Genomic DNA, 13,698 nt, shown 5'->3' on the forward strand with positions numbered 1-13,698 from the left:
GAATAACATATTAGGTTATGACATGCTACAGTTTGAGATGGCGAGTTATTATGAGATGTTATCGTCCTCATAAGAAAATTGACTAATGATAGCACTCTTTGGAACAAATATATATGACATGCCTAGAGTTATGAGGATGGGTTGATGAAGGATTAAATGGACTTCTTAGCTCATGCATTAAGTGAGAAATTTTTCAATTTGTCTAGAATATATAGACTCTTTATGACTTGAAGGGAATGGATATATATGTGAAATACAAGGTAGCTTAATAACCTTTCATGAAGGTCCATTAGAATTGATTTATTCATATCCTTATCTTATCCTTCTTTTCTCTAGGTGCTCAAATCATTCCATAAAGTGACCACCATTTTCAATAGTAGGGTGCTTGAAATTATTTGGAAATTTCAAGCCCCAACAAAGAGGAGCAATAGAAGCAAAATTCACTCCTACTCAATATAAGTCACCTCTCACTGAGATGTATATAAGTCACTCAGGGGTGAAGAAACTCTTTCATTGTTGATTGGAATTGTTCTTTGAGTGCTCCTCCATCAAACTCTTGCTTGCTTCACTCATGGGGATCACTTCTCACTAAGATGCATATAAGTCACTCGAGGGTGAAGAAACTCTTGCATTGTTGATTGGACTTGTTCTTTGAGTGCTCCTCCAACAAACTCTTGCTTGACTCCTCATCTCTCATCACTTCAATCTACCCCTGACAAGAAGGACTATCCTCCTGATTTCTGGCCCCTTAACCAACCAAACCTCTCAATGCAAAGGTTAATAGCAAAAGACTCTAATACTACCCAAGAAAGAAGAAAAGGTGGGGGTCCCCATTTGCAATGGGGCGATGTGTGAATACCTCACAACATACCCCATTGCCATTCCCCTCCTAATCCCTTATTACCCCTACCATGGCTGAAAAGAAGAATATATATAGAACATCCTATATTACGTCACATATTCTATGCATCTATATATTAAACAGTCATAAGCAACAGCATAATATGAATCAACAATGAACAAATAGAAATAATATTCATTATGCCATATTAAACAGTCATAAACAACCAACATCATTACTTAGCAATGTGCAGATATAAACAATATTCATGATGTTATGTATTTTGAACTCATACCAAAGCCATAGTACAAAATCAAATAGTTGTATATTCAATTTCTTATAAATGCCAAATCTGACCTCATTCAATGATGCGACTATTCTGACCGTTGGGGTGAGATATGCCCTCTCCTTGTCAACCGCACCTCTTCATAATTTAATCGCATTTCTTAATTCACTATTTTTGTGGTCTAACTAATTCCTCAATCCCATTTTAGAGGAGATCACCACAAGGAGGAAAGGATTGATTCCTTTTGAATAGATATTATTTGCTACATATTAATTCATCATATTTACCTTGCGATATTCCCAATTGTTGAAGATTGGTGATGTTGTGCTCATGGCACACACTCCCCGTCATCGACAGGGTCTCCCCTTTTTTCGTCTTTGCCTCGTTGAGGTCCTGAGTAGGATTTTTGTAAGTAGGCAGGGTAAGCTGTAGCAGTGGGAAATTTGAGCTAGAAAAGATGATTTGACCTAAAAATTGAGCTAGCCTGAGTCCTAAATCCTAGAGGGTTCACACCTAGAAAATGAGAAAGCAAAATTTTGCATCTAATTCGGTTGACCAAGCTAACAAGGGGGTTTTGAAACTGAAGAGAAATTTGCCCATCTGAGTGAAAATGCCTAAGGCAAATAAAAATTGCACTTTTGGCTAAATTGGTCGAATTTCACTAAAGAGTAAGGCATTTTGAAAGCTAAGTGTAAACCACACAAAGGGAGCAAAAGGCGCAAGTTACATTGAAAGGAAAAAGGCCTTTAAAGCTTAAATGCTAAATCTCGCAAAAATGCCAAAATGGGCGAAGTTTGCAACTTGAAGAAAAAAAATAAGTCAAAATTTCGCAAAAATGCCAAAATGGGTGAAGAAGTTTGCAACTTGAGAAAAGAGAATAAGTCAAAATCTCGCAAAAATGCCAAAATGGGCGAAGTTTGCAACTTGATAAAAGAGAATAAGTCAAAATATTGCAAAAATGCCAAAATGGGCTAAGTTTGAGACTTGATGAAAGAGAATAAGTCAAAATATCGCAAAAATGCCAAAATGGGCGAAGTTTGCAAAGAGAACAAGTCAAAATCTCGCAAAAAAGCCAAAATGGGCAAAGTTTGCAACTTAAAGGAAATATAAAAAAAATTGCTCAAAAGGGTCCACTAGCCCAAATTTTACAGAGTTAAGGTTAAAGACAAAATCTCTCATTTTGACCAATTCACTCAAAGGTTTAAAAAGGAAGGCATTTGTTACAATATAAAATATCGCAAAAAATGTAAAATGGGCGAATTTCATCTTAAGAGGCATTTTAAAGTGTCAAATCCAAAATCGCACATTTTGGTGAAAAATGTAGCTTCAGTAAGATAAATGATTGAATGAGAGATAAATGAAGTCTCTCATTCAATCATCTATCCTATCGATAAATCTACATGCTAATGGTAGACATCATAATCATCTTTATAAGCATTTCTATCATTGATCGAGATATGATCGTATTTGCTATGCAGTGATTTCATTTATATGTCGTGATTGTAATTGGTTTTGCATATCTATTCTAGTTGTCATATGACAACACTAATTAGTGTTGTCATATGATAACTACAATAGTAGTTATTGTATTAACATATTTTTGCTCTTATACCGATCCATAATCGGGTTGCATTTACCATCGATTACCATGAAATAGCATTAAGAATAAACCAATTAGTGATCGGTTAATGATAACTAAAATTGCATTGGAAACTAACCGATTCATTATCGGTTACAATGATAATCAAACTGCATTAAATTACAAACCGATTGGCGTCGATTATCATTTGTTATGTATCGACATTTATATTAACCGATAGTTATCGGTTTGCATTATGAAGAGGCACCACCCTTGATCAAGACATGTCTTGATTGGACATGTCATGAGACATGTCCGGTCAAGGCATGCCTTGATCTTACAAGGCAATGCCTATATATATGTGTCATGAAGAATGCTGGAGAAATATCGAAATCAATAAATATTATCTACAACCACCTGCAAACAAAGAAGTTTCAGTTCATAATCAGAAATAACTAGAGAGCGTACATTAATAGCATTGAATATTGTCTAAGGAATTAAAAGAAAGACAAAATCCTTAACATTCAACTTTTGAACATAAATTTGAATACTTTTACAAAAAAGCCCAAAAAGTGAAAAGGGGGCTTTCTTGCATTTTTGCTCTCAAAACCTAAGTTTTCCCCTAAAAGTGGCACAATTTTAAATCAAAAAGTGAAATGAAGTAAAGGGATTCAAATTGTTTTAAAAAGTAAATATCTTTCATTTTACCCTCTTATTCGTCGAAACAATGCCCAACATTGCCTTGAAAATTTAATATTTGTTAAAATCATTTATTTAATATTTCGAAGTGATTGATTCAAGTCGTAATCATTTGTTTACATATCGATGTCGCTGAAAAGAGTTAAGGTGACAACCTGAAACGCAAATTGGAGACGTGATCGCGATCAACGTCGGGAAGCGAAGATGCAGGAGCGGAGGATCAAAACGACGAAGCACGGAGAAGCACACTACCACCTAAACCACAAAGCTGAGATCCACCCTCAAGACCGAAGACAAAGAACACTGAGAATGCAACAAGTGTATGCATTCTCAGAAATGCATAGTTGGATTTAATTCCAAAAAATCAATTTAAAAACTGAACTGCTTTATTGTAAAAGGACTACATGTGGGCACCATCTAATGTATTTAAAATGAGGGGACATAGGTTAGTTATTTCCAACTACTGGATTGACCTGAATTGATGCAAAATAGTTGTAGGTAGTTGAAAATATGGTTGGAAGGATAACTGAAGAATAACTGGGGATGGGTTAAAGTTGCCAAGTTCTAGAAGGAAGATTAGGGCCCTTGGATGTAGTCAATCCTGGCCTCTGGTTCAATTTGTAAACTCTATAAAAGGCAGGATGCCTCTTATTGTAAAGGGTTAGATTCTAGTTAGATTGTAGGGAGTAGACATATGGTTAGTTATATTTTTAGGAGTTAGAAGTATTTAGCAGTTAGCATATCTAAAAATAGAATAGAGCTGCTGAAAAAATTGTTGTAATGGCAGTTGAAGCAAATATATGAAAATTGAAATATGGTGTTTGTTGTCTTTGTTTTCTTATGTTTGCATGGTTTCCTTTCAATTGGTTAGTTAGAGTTCAATGATTTTAATAGCGAAGTGTGAGGGTATTTGATGCATTTCATGTCCATACCATTGGGGACCTACTGATTGTAGGTCACCGTGCATGATTATTCTAAACCCAAAACTGTGCTTAGTTCAATTGTAGGTGTTCGTTTTAGGTTGCGCCACAATTGGGTGCCTAAATGAGTATCTCTGGTCTAAAAATCCTTCATCCCCTTGGAGATTGCACTATTCTTGTCAAGTTGGGAGGGTGTCTCTAGCGAAACAAGAATTGGCTATGGAAATCTGTCTACCCGCAGCACTAGTCATTCCTATCATTGCACTTAGGATCCCTAAACCCTTCTCTTTTGCTTTTATTTTCCACAGTCTAAGAATCACAGCGGACCAACTTGTTGTAAATGTAAGGCCCCTTGTGTTACCAGCAAAACACATCAACCATTGAACTATCCCAACTATCTCGCAGTCATGACCTGACATTTGGAACCTTGAGGTTGTCCCCTTTGATCAACTAAAACAGCATTAGGGATTCCTTATACAAGAGAGGATAGAATACTCAGCAAGAACATTCTATTTTGCGTTGCCTAGAAGGAGTTGGTTATCCGACTTTAGCCAAGTCAACAGGTGATTGGTAGTACGTTCAAGAAATTGTGAAGTCTTACTCCGTAAGACAATTCCACCCTTGTGCTCTAATGTTTCATTCCCTACTTGGATCGGGCCATGACACTTTGGACATTTTGTTGTAACTGTTATGTATTAAGGATCTATAATATATATATATGATGAATGCCTTATCAATGTTATTATATCAATATTTCAGATTTCCCTATATTTTTTAAACTTCCCTGATTTTTAATTCTCATTTCCTGCCATCCCCTAAAATAGCCTAAAAAATATCAAAAATCCATAGTTGTCCCCTGTTATCCCCTTCCAAGAAACTTGGTAAAACATAGCAAAGATGTTAGCATTCATAACAGATCTGTCATCTAAAGGAGATATTCTCATGTTCACTGCTTCATTATTAAATTCCCTCCTGTTTCCAGAATTATCATATTTGGAAAAGGTTACTCTAGATACAAACTGACCCAAATTTATATATAGTTGAGTACCCAATTTCTAGTGAATGTTGAAGCTGCTATATATCCTCAACGGCATTTCATATCTTCTTTAGAGTGTTTTGTTTTCTATTCTCTTGGATGTACAATCAATCTTACCCAAACTGTGATTTCTTGGAAGATCCTTATTTATTTGCAAGGCACAAGACCAATGTTTCATGAATAGACCTGATTTCTTTACGAGATGATGCAACTTGAAAAGTTTGAACTTTTTCTTGTTTGGTTGAGACAATCACCATTACATTTGCCTTTGGCATCATTAAGATCTCAATGAGGTCTAACCATTTCCTGTTCTTCTGAGCCCAGATTCTTGAAGTTGTTGGTCAAGGAAGACTCCCCAAAATAAACAAATCTAAAACTTTTATTTTGTTACTCTGAGCCATCTGTTGAGAATAATTTCTTTTGTAACCTATCCATCTTGAGGGAACACATATTTTATTTTTATCATTCTGTCACGGAACCAGATAAATCCTTGTAAAACTTCTGCAAAGATCTTAAGTTCTGATTTAGACTTTTGGGATGTGTTCTTTGTGAGAAGGCCAAGACCTCGACTCTGGAAGAAGGTTTTGGCCTCTTGGTGTGACACTGTGGGAATGGATGATTAATGGTTTGGTTGTACAGAATTGTCTACAAGATGAGTTTTCATATAAAGCAGTCTGATAATGAGTTATTTGAGGGTCCGTTCAAATATATGCAAAGGAGGATTTCAATATATAAGAATAATAAATAAACAATTGATAACAAACATAAATACAGGGTTAAAAGAATAGGTTTAAATGCACACTCATTGATGATCCATGAAAAGAAAATAGCAAAGCAAATGAGAAAACTACAAAAATTCCTGATGTTTCTAGGTGACAAAGATCGTAAAAGTAATAGAGGGGGCAAGATTTATGGCCTATATATCATCAAACAAACACAATATTTACTATGCATGGATATAAACAAGCAGTAAAGACTAAAATAATATATTACATGTAAATTCTTTAGGGAAAGGACTAAACATATTTACTTCCTAACTTTTTATTTAAAGGGAAAAATTCATCTAAAAGGTGAAATTTGTGTCTGTCTTAAACCCATTGTATCAAATGCAATATGTGAAAATATCCAATCTGTATAGATGACTAGAAATAAGGTTACCTTATTGGTAAGGAATGCAGTAGTAAGTGGATATGAAGCCTAAAAATGTCGAAGTAGTTCCTGAATTGTTGTCCATTGCTGCAGATAATGATATCATTAAATATAACACAAAACATCACAATACAAAGCAATTCTCAAATGTACATCAATTTCAAGAATTAACCTGAACATACAATATCATCTCTTGAAACCCAAAGCAAAATGAATGTAAAATGTATGGTAAAGCCTAAGGGTTCTTACCTCCAACAATTCATCCTTTGTTTTCCTGTAAAGTTTATCCAGAATGTCCTTTTCAGGGTTCTTCCCAAGGTGATACCGTGTACTTGAAATATATTGAGTTAAGCTATTAAGAACCTGGAATTAAACATAGTTGATAAGAAAATAAAAGTATGGAAGACCCTCTCTATTTACTACAAAAAACTATACGTTTTGATTCCATATCTACTTTTGCTTTTGTAAAAGAAAGAACAAGACAATCTTCTCCCACCATATGTAGAATCTTCCACTTCCAAAACACATCATTTCAAATAAGTCAGGTGATATTTACATTTATCATAATGAGCTTTTGTACAGTTGATAGAACGATAGCCTTGAGAATTAAATTTTAGGGAAAGCAATTATATAAGTAGAAATTTATTCAGTGAAGATTACATAGCAAAAGTATCAAAGTATTTGCATGCCTAATAACAAAATTTTATTTCCTAATATTTTTAATGTATAGAAATGTTTACAAACCATACACAATACTAATAAATTTAATATATAATACAATAATAAATTATAAATAAAGTTTCTACTAATAAATAAGCAAATAAACAAAATAGTTGACTCAACTTTTCATCAATAATCTTATAAAGAATTACAAAAATTTGAACAACTTTGGCCATAAACTAAACTGTACAACTCGATCATTAAACACAACTTGATCATGAATAAATCAGGCACAAAGCAACAATAGATGCAGAGGTGTTTTCTCTTTTCACTCCTCAAGTGTTGTTTTTCAAAAAGAATTGGTTACTACACAAAGTTCTCATGAATAAATTGAAATGATCATTATGGCAAAGACAACAATGTCATCATAACTATGCCAGGTTGAATAGCGGCAAAGCATGAAATTGCACCCAGTAGTCTTCTCTTTAGGGTCGAGGACTTGATTTTATGACTTCGAAAGCGAATATGAAAACAATTAAAAAACTGTTAGGTTCATCATAACTTATCTTAATATAGTAAATTCATGTTAACAGAACATTCCCCAAACTTAGGATGGCCATAAATGCCTAAGACGATATCCCAAGGTATATAAACAATAAATGCCAAAGAATTTAGGCTTGTAACATGAGGGTTCAAATCAAGTGCAATAAAGATTGATGAGGAAGATGTAACAACCTATCTATAAACTTTGCACCCATAACAAAAGGTCTCAAACCATGGGTTGGAAACAACAAACCAAATCAGAGCAATGGGACCCTTTCCTCTGTCAACACAATCTTCTCTCAAGTCCGAGTCTGTCTAAGAAAGTTGCTTCCTTGCTTACAATCTGGTTTCTCAAATCTATCATATTCTTCTTCCTTTCTTTTCAATAGATATTGTGGTCTTCCATTGTGGTCAACTTAGGATGCTTTCAGAAATCCCTGACAATGATGCATTATATGCTTCTTTTTATGTAAGGAAATAACAACCAAATTCAACAAAAATGATTGAGTCCCTATCAATATGTTTTGGGACTTTAGGACCCCTAATACATTAATTCCTTGTTGATTGGCACCCATAAATTGGAAGGTCGATGGCCCAATAGTAGGTTTACAAAGACTTAATTACTTATCTTTGAGAAGTACATTCAATCCACACCATACATTGATGATTGTGTTTGTTAGATTCTACCTGAAAATCTCCATGTGCACTATTGCAAGTTTCTTCATCACATTAGCTATCAGCAACATGGATTCTAATATCATTTTTGAAAAACTCTCCAAAATCTCTTTTGACTCGTGCTTACTCTTGAGCCAAAATGCTAGGCAAGTTACTCATCCAAAAACTCTCCAACGAGTTTTTGAAAAACTCTTGGCAATTTTTTCCTATAAAACTCACAAGTAAATGCAAAAAATCTCAAGATTTGTATTAAAAACTCCTACAAATTCATAAAATTTATTTTTTTCTTGCTTGCAGTTGATAAAACACAATTTTCATTGGTGATACAGGTTTCAAAGGCCTTAATCTGTTGCCTCTCGACGACCCCATTGGGGGTGTTGCCCCCAAACCCCCACAAGGGGCATTGCCTCTTGACCCCAAGGAGGGGCACTACCCCTCGATCTCATTTGAGTCTCCACTCCCAAATCCTCGTTAGATATTGGAATATGTCAAATAAAAAACTTGATTGTAATGAGTGGGTGATGGGGAATTGGGATATAACTCTTGAGTGTGCCTACTTGCATGTTATTATTGCATAGCTTGCCAAAAATCTCTTTACATGAGGCAACTTCTATATATGACATGGTTAGTGGAAATGGCATTATAACTGATTTAGAATTGAACTTTTTTTTTTGTCTATTGTATGTATTAAATTCTAATCTTGAATTATATATGATTGAAATTAGTAATATGCTCAACAAATTTAGTAATATGTGTGTTTTTGATGAATATTTTTAAACATTTATGTATATAAAATGTTCAATAAAATTTCTAAGTTTTTCCTGAGTCCCAAGTTTTTGAAATTTTTGGGCCAAAAGAGTTATTGCTAAGTGTTTTTCAACGTTGGGTTCTATTATTTAGTCACCATGCAGTGGAAATTCCATTATTGAATCTTTGCCCTTCTCTTGGCTCACTTTTCCTTCTCTTCAATTGCTATCTATTGTGGTAGTAATTGCAGTTCTTAATTGCAGCATGCTTTGCAAAATATCTACCATTTTGATGGCTATGGTAGTTTGCAATAATTGCCTTGCAATATTTTTAGCAAACTCAAGAGTTTAAAGGAAACAATTATGTTTCCATTAGAGGGTCGTTGTTCTTTTTCTATGGTTTGTTCCACTTCTACTTTTGCTTCACAAAGAATTTCTTTCTCCCTACACAAGTTCAAATATATTGCTTTTTTGGTGTGTGCCCTCATGATTGCTAAAACCTCTTTGTTTTTCTGCTAAATACCAACCATATCAATGGTAGATTTTTTGTTTTCGGTTGTCAGTATCTTCATAGTCTCCTAGTTTACACCATTTGCACAAGAGCCCTGCTTTATTTTGAATGCTTTAGTAGTCTCCCGCAAAGTGTCCCCACTCATAGAGTGTCCTTTTCAATCATATTGTATCTAACTCTTTCTTCCACTAGTATTGATGTTGAATCTATTATTAGACCTTGGATTTCAATGTCCATAATAGAGCGTCTTTTAGAATCATATTGTATTTGACTAAATGCTTCCACCATTTCCATTGTTAATAATTTATTGCTATGGCAATGTACTTCGTGGAGTGGACTGCACGCCTTATGCGAAGAGTACTTGAGTACTCGTTTTCAAATTATATGGGCATTCTTTGATTGAGTGGCCCAAGTCTTGACAAATATCATAGAAAAGTTTCTTGAAACAATTTGTTTGAATATGCCCTCCACAATTGTATTTTGTACATAATAGTTCTTTGTCTTTTTCATCTTCTTTTTTTCTTCCTTCAATTCAGTCATCATTCGCATCATGTCCCTTCTAAAGCTTGTACAGTTCCAAATTTGTTCTCGCTGCTATCATCCGAATTTTCATCATCTTCTTTTTTTCTTTTGCCACAAGAAGACATTTTCTCTGCATTTTCTATATCCGAAGCCCCATTGTACACATATGTATATGAAGAGGGTGGTACTACCTTCATCTTCTGTCATAGTGCCTTCAATGAAGATCTCTTCTTGAAGCTATTGGTTCATATTTTGTCTAACTTTACAAAGAACTCTTTGAGCCTATGATTATAGGCTTTGGCATTCTTGTGTTTGCCTTGCTTCATTATCATCCTATAGTAGCTTAAATTCCTCTTCAAAAGCTTTCTTCAATATTTCCCAAGTAGTTTAGGAAGTCAAGTCAAACTCCATGTACCAATAAATAGCTATGCCTCTTAGGATTCCTGGGAAGGATCATAGCCAATATGATCTATCGTCCTAGTCAATTGATGCCCAAATCATCTCACGGGTTTTATATAAAAATCAAGAAAAAAGAAAAAGAAATGAAAAATGAAATATCAAAGTATTTGGCTTTGGGGATATGAGAATAACTCCATCGGGACTATGGATGCCCGACTGGCAATGGAGCAATATTCGTGAGATTACAGAGATAACCTCATTGGGGCTATACACGCTCACTGGCAACGAGGCTCTATTCAGGATGCTTATGAAGTTTGGCCAAACTATGTAGCTAGTCATGGTGGATTCTAAGTAGTCACAATGCTCTTGTGAGTCGGAATGAATACACTCACACACACATGGGGTAATCAAAGACTAAGTGCCCTGATCCAGTTTGGGGATTCTTCCTTTTGAGTACTTTTCCTAGTCTCTTGATAGGTTGGATTAAATTTTTCGAGGGTTCTAACTGTGGATTGAGTTTTTATCTTTGAAATGTTCAGGAACATTTATTCGAGGTGGTGCTAGATGTTGTGATGTTTTCACACATCGCCCCATTACAAATGGGGACCCCCACTTTTTCGATCCTAGCTTAGGGTTTTAGTGTGGTGGTCTTGACTTAGTGTCAATCTCTTAGTCGTTAACCTTTAATTATGAGTGGGGTTGATTCTGTCAGTCCAAGATGAGTAGTTTAAGTTAGGTCACGAGGTGATGTCAAGGTTTCTAATGTTGTCAAGAATTGCTTTCAATGGTGAGATACATCCAAGTGACAGTGTGAAAGCAATGAACTCATCGCAAGTTTGGAGGAGAAAAATATCTAAGTTTAATTTTTCTTAGTTCATGGTCCTTATACAACCTTGCTCATCAAGCAGTATTTGTGCAAATGGACCCTAGAAATGCACCCATGCTAGAGAGGCAAGAACCATGAGATAAGCTAGGGCAATGTTATATAAGTGTTCAAGGTTGATGAATTGGGGTGCAAAAACGAAAATTGACCAAGTCAGGTTTTTTCTCAAGTTGTGGTCATGATGCTAGTGTGCTTACCAAGATCAAATTTGTGCAAATGAGAGGTGAAATTGTGCCCAAGCTAGAGATGGTTTGAGGGAAAGTGGCATCAAAATGATCATCTTGATGATCAATTTGTCTAAGGCAAAGGCCAAATATAGGTCTAACTTGTGCAAATGAAGATCAAATTGTCGCCCTCATTAAGTTGTGCAAATCAGCCCGAAAATGCCTCCATCCTTGTGCACCTACATGAAAAACGCACTCAAGTTTGTGCATACACAGGTGTAATCTGCACCATAGCTGTGCAAGCAACAATGTAATCTTTGTGCAAGGGTTAATACATTATGCGCCATAAAGGGTGGAAGGCTAATTAGTACCATATCCAAACTCAGAATCTAGTATTACAACATGGCAAAATTTACTAAGTTTAAACCTTGGTGCTTAGTGTATGTATATATCCATTGTGCGACCAGCTATGTGCACTGGGCAAGACCATTCATCTGTGCATGATCACCATATGCACTATACGCTCTGCATTGTGCAGGCCACATGGCATTATGCGCTCAGGGGTTAAGTTTGTGCAAAACACCACCTAGAATCTGTTCTACATCATGCGCTCAGACCAGAGACAGTAAGATCAGACCTGCAAACAATCAATTCAGACCTCCAAACATGAGAATCAGATCTAGAAAATTCAGTAATCAGACTAAATTTGAAACCTAGTTAGCACATACAAGGCATACCAAGCATGTTTTGATGAGGGATTGTTATTCAGACAGGGCTATAAAGAAAAGATCAAATGTGTATTTTAAACATCAATCGTTCTATTTTTGAGTGTAGTATTTGAAGAGCAAACTTGATTTAGGGAGGTAGATCTGATTGCAGATAATCTCTAAAGCTTCGAAAGGGCAAAATCGGATTTAACACCTGGTGTTCCTCGATGTTATTTTCAGAATGATAGGGTTTTTATAGTGACCTGATTTGTTAGGTATTAATATTATCTCATTCAAACCTTGGTGTATAATGACAGGTCTTTTATCTTTCAAATTTCGATGCGAAGATAGAAAAGAAGAACACCTCATGGGCTTAAGGAAGGTGATGACTTGAAGAGAAGAGTTCACAAAGACTACTCAATGAGATGAATCAACAACATCAAAAACCAAGGCATGGAGCGAGGGTAACACAGTGAAGCATTCAAAGAGCTAAGCATTGCAACGTGAGGAACTCAAGGCTTCAATGAGAGAAAGTTGAGATCAAGCACCATGCAAGCATATATTTCCAAGCTAGGAGGTGAACTTGTGCAAGATAAGCAACCATGTGGTATCACATAGTCTACGTCCCTAGGGGAGCTATGAAAAGGAAGACCAAGACCTAAGCATCATGATGAAGTATCAAGTCTACAATGCAAGTTGAGGTGGCATCCCAGTCATCATTCAACCAATCAAAGGGTTCCACATCAACTCGTATAAGTTCTATGTATCTGACTCATCCTATGATGGCACAAACTTCAAGATACCTAACCTCATATTTCATTGGTTCCCATTCAAAGTTGGACATGTGTTCCAAATATTTTAATTATCTCATTGGCTAGAATAGAGTTTGTTGTAACAAACCCTAATTAGGGTTTTGCCTTGTAAATCTCGGCCATTAATTGGAGAATCAATCTGAGCCATTGAATTGTATTGAGAGTACCATAAAAGGCTCAACTCTCTCATTGTAAAGGGTTAATAGAGAAGAGTAGAGTAATAGAAAGAATAGATAATTGCTAGTAGCAAGAGCAATCAATAGTTAGGAATTAGAGTAGAGTAGGAGAAGGCATAGATTGTTGCTAAGATCTTGTTGTAAGAGACATTTTGTTTTCATTGAAGTTATGGTGAATTCTCTATGTTAATTCAACATGTTGTGTGGTCTCTACTTCTCATTTGCTTCAAAGTTGATTAGATGAATGGAAGATATCATTGTTGATGAATGGTGTACCTAATGTTCACACTACATGTAATTTGTTGATTGCAAATTGCAATGCGTAGTAAACTGAACTTTTGTAAAAGGTTAACTTCTATTACTTTATGCTCATTGTTAGTGTGGTTGATG

General features: G+C 35.4%; 1 pseudogene; it reads right to left on the reverse strand.

The window, feature by feature from the left end:
• Positions 1 to 13,698, reverse strand: part of LOC131046001 (general transcription and DNA repair factor IIH subunit TFB1-3-like) — a 100,810-nt pseudogene that overhangs the window by 28,279 nt on the left and 58,833 nt on the right.

Source organism: Cryptomeria japonica, chromosome 3 (assembly GCF_030272615.1).
Source record: "Cryptomeria japonica chromosome 3, Sugi_1.0, whole genome shotgun sequence".
NCBI classification, from domain to species: Eukaryota; Viridiplantae; Streptophyta; class Pinopsida; order Cupressales; family Cupressaceae; genus Cryptomeria; species Cryptomeria japonica.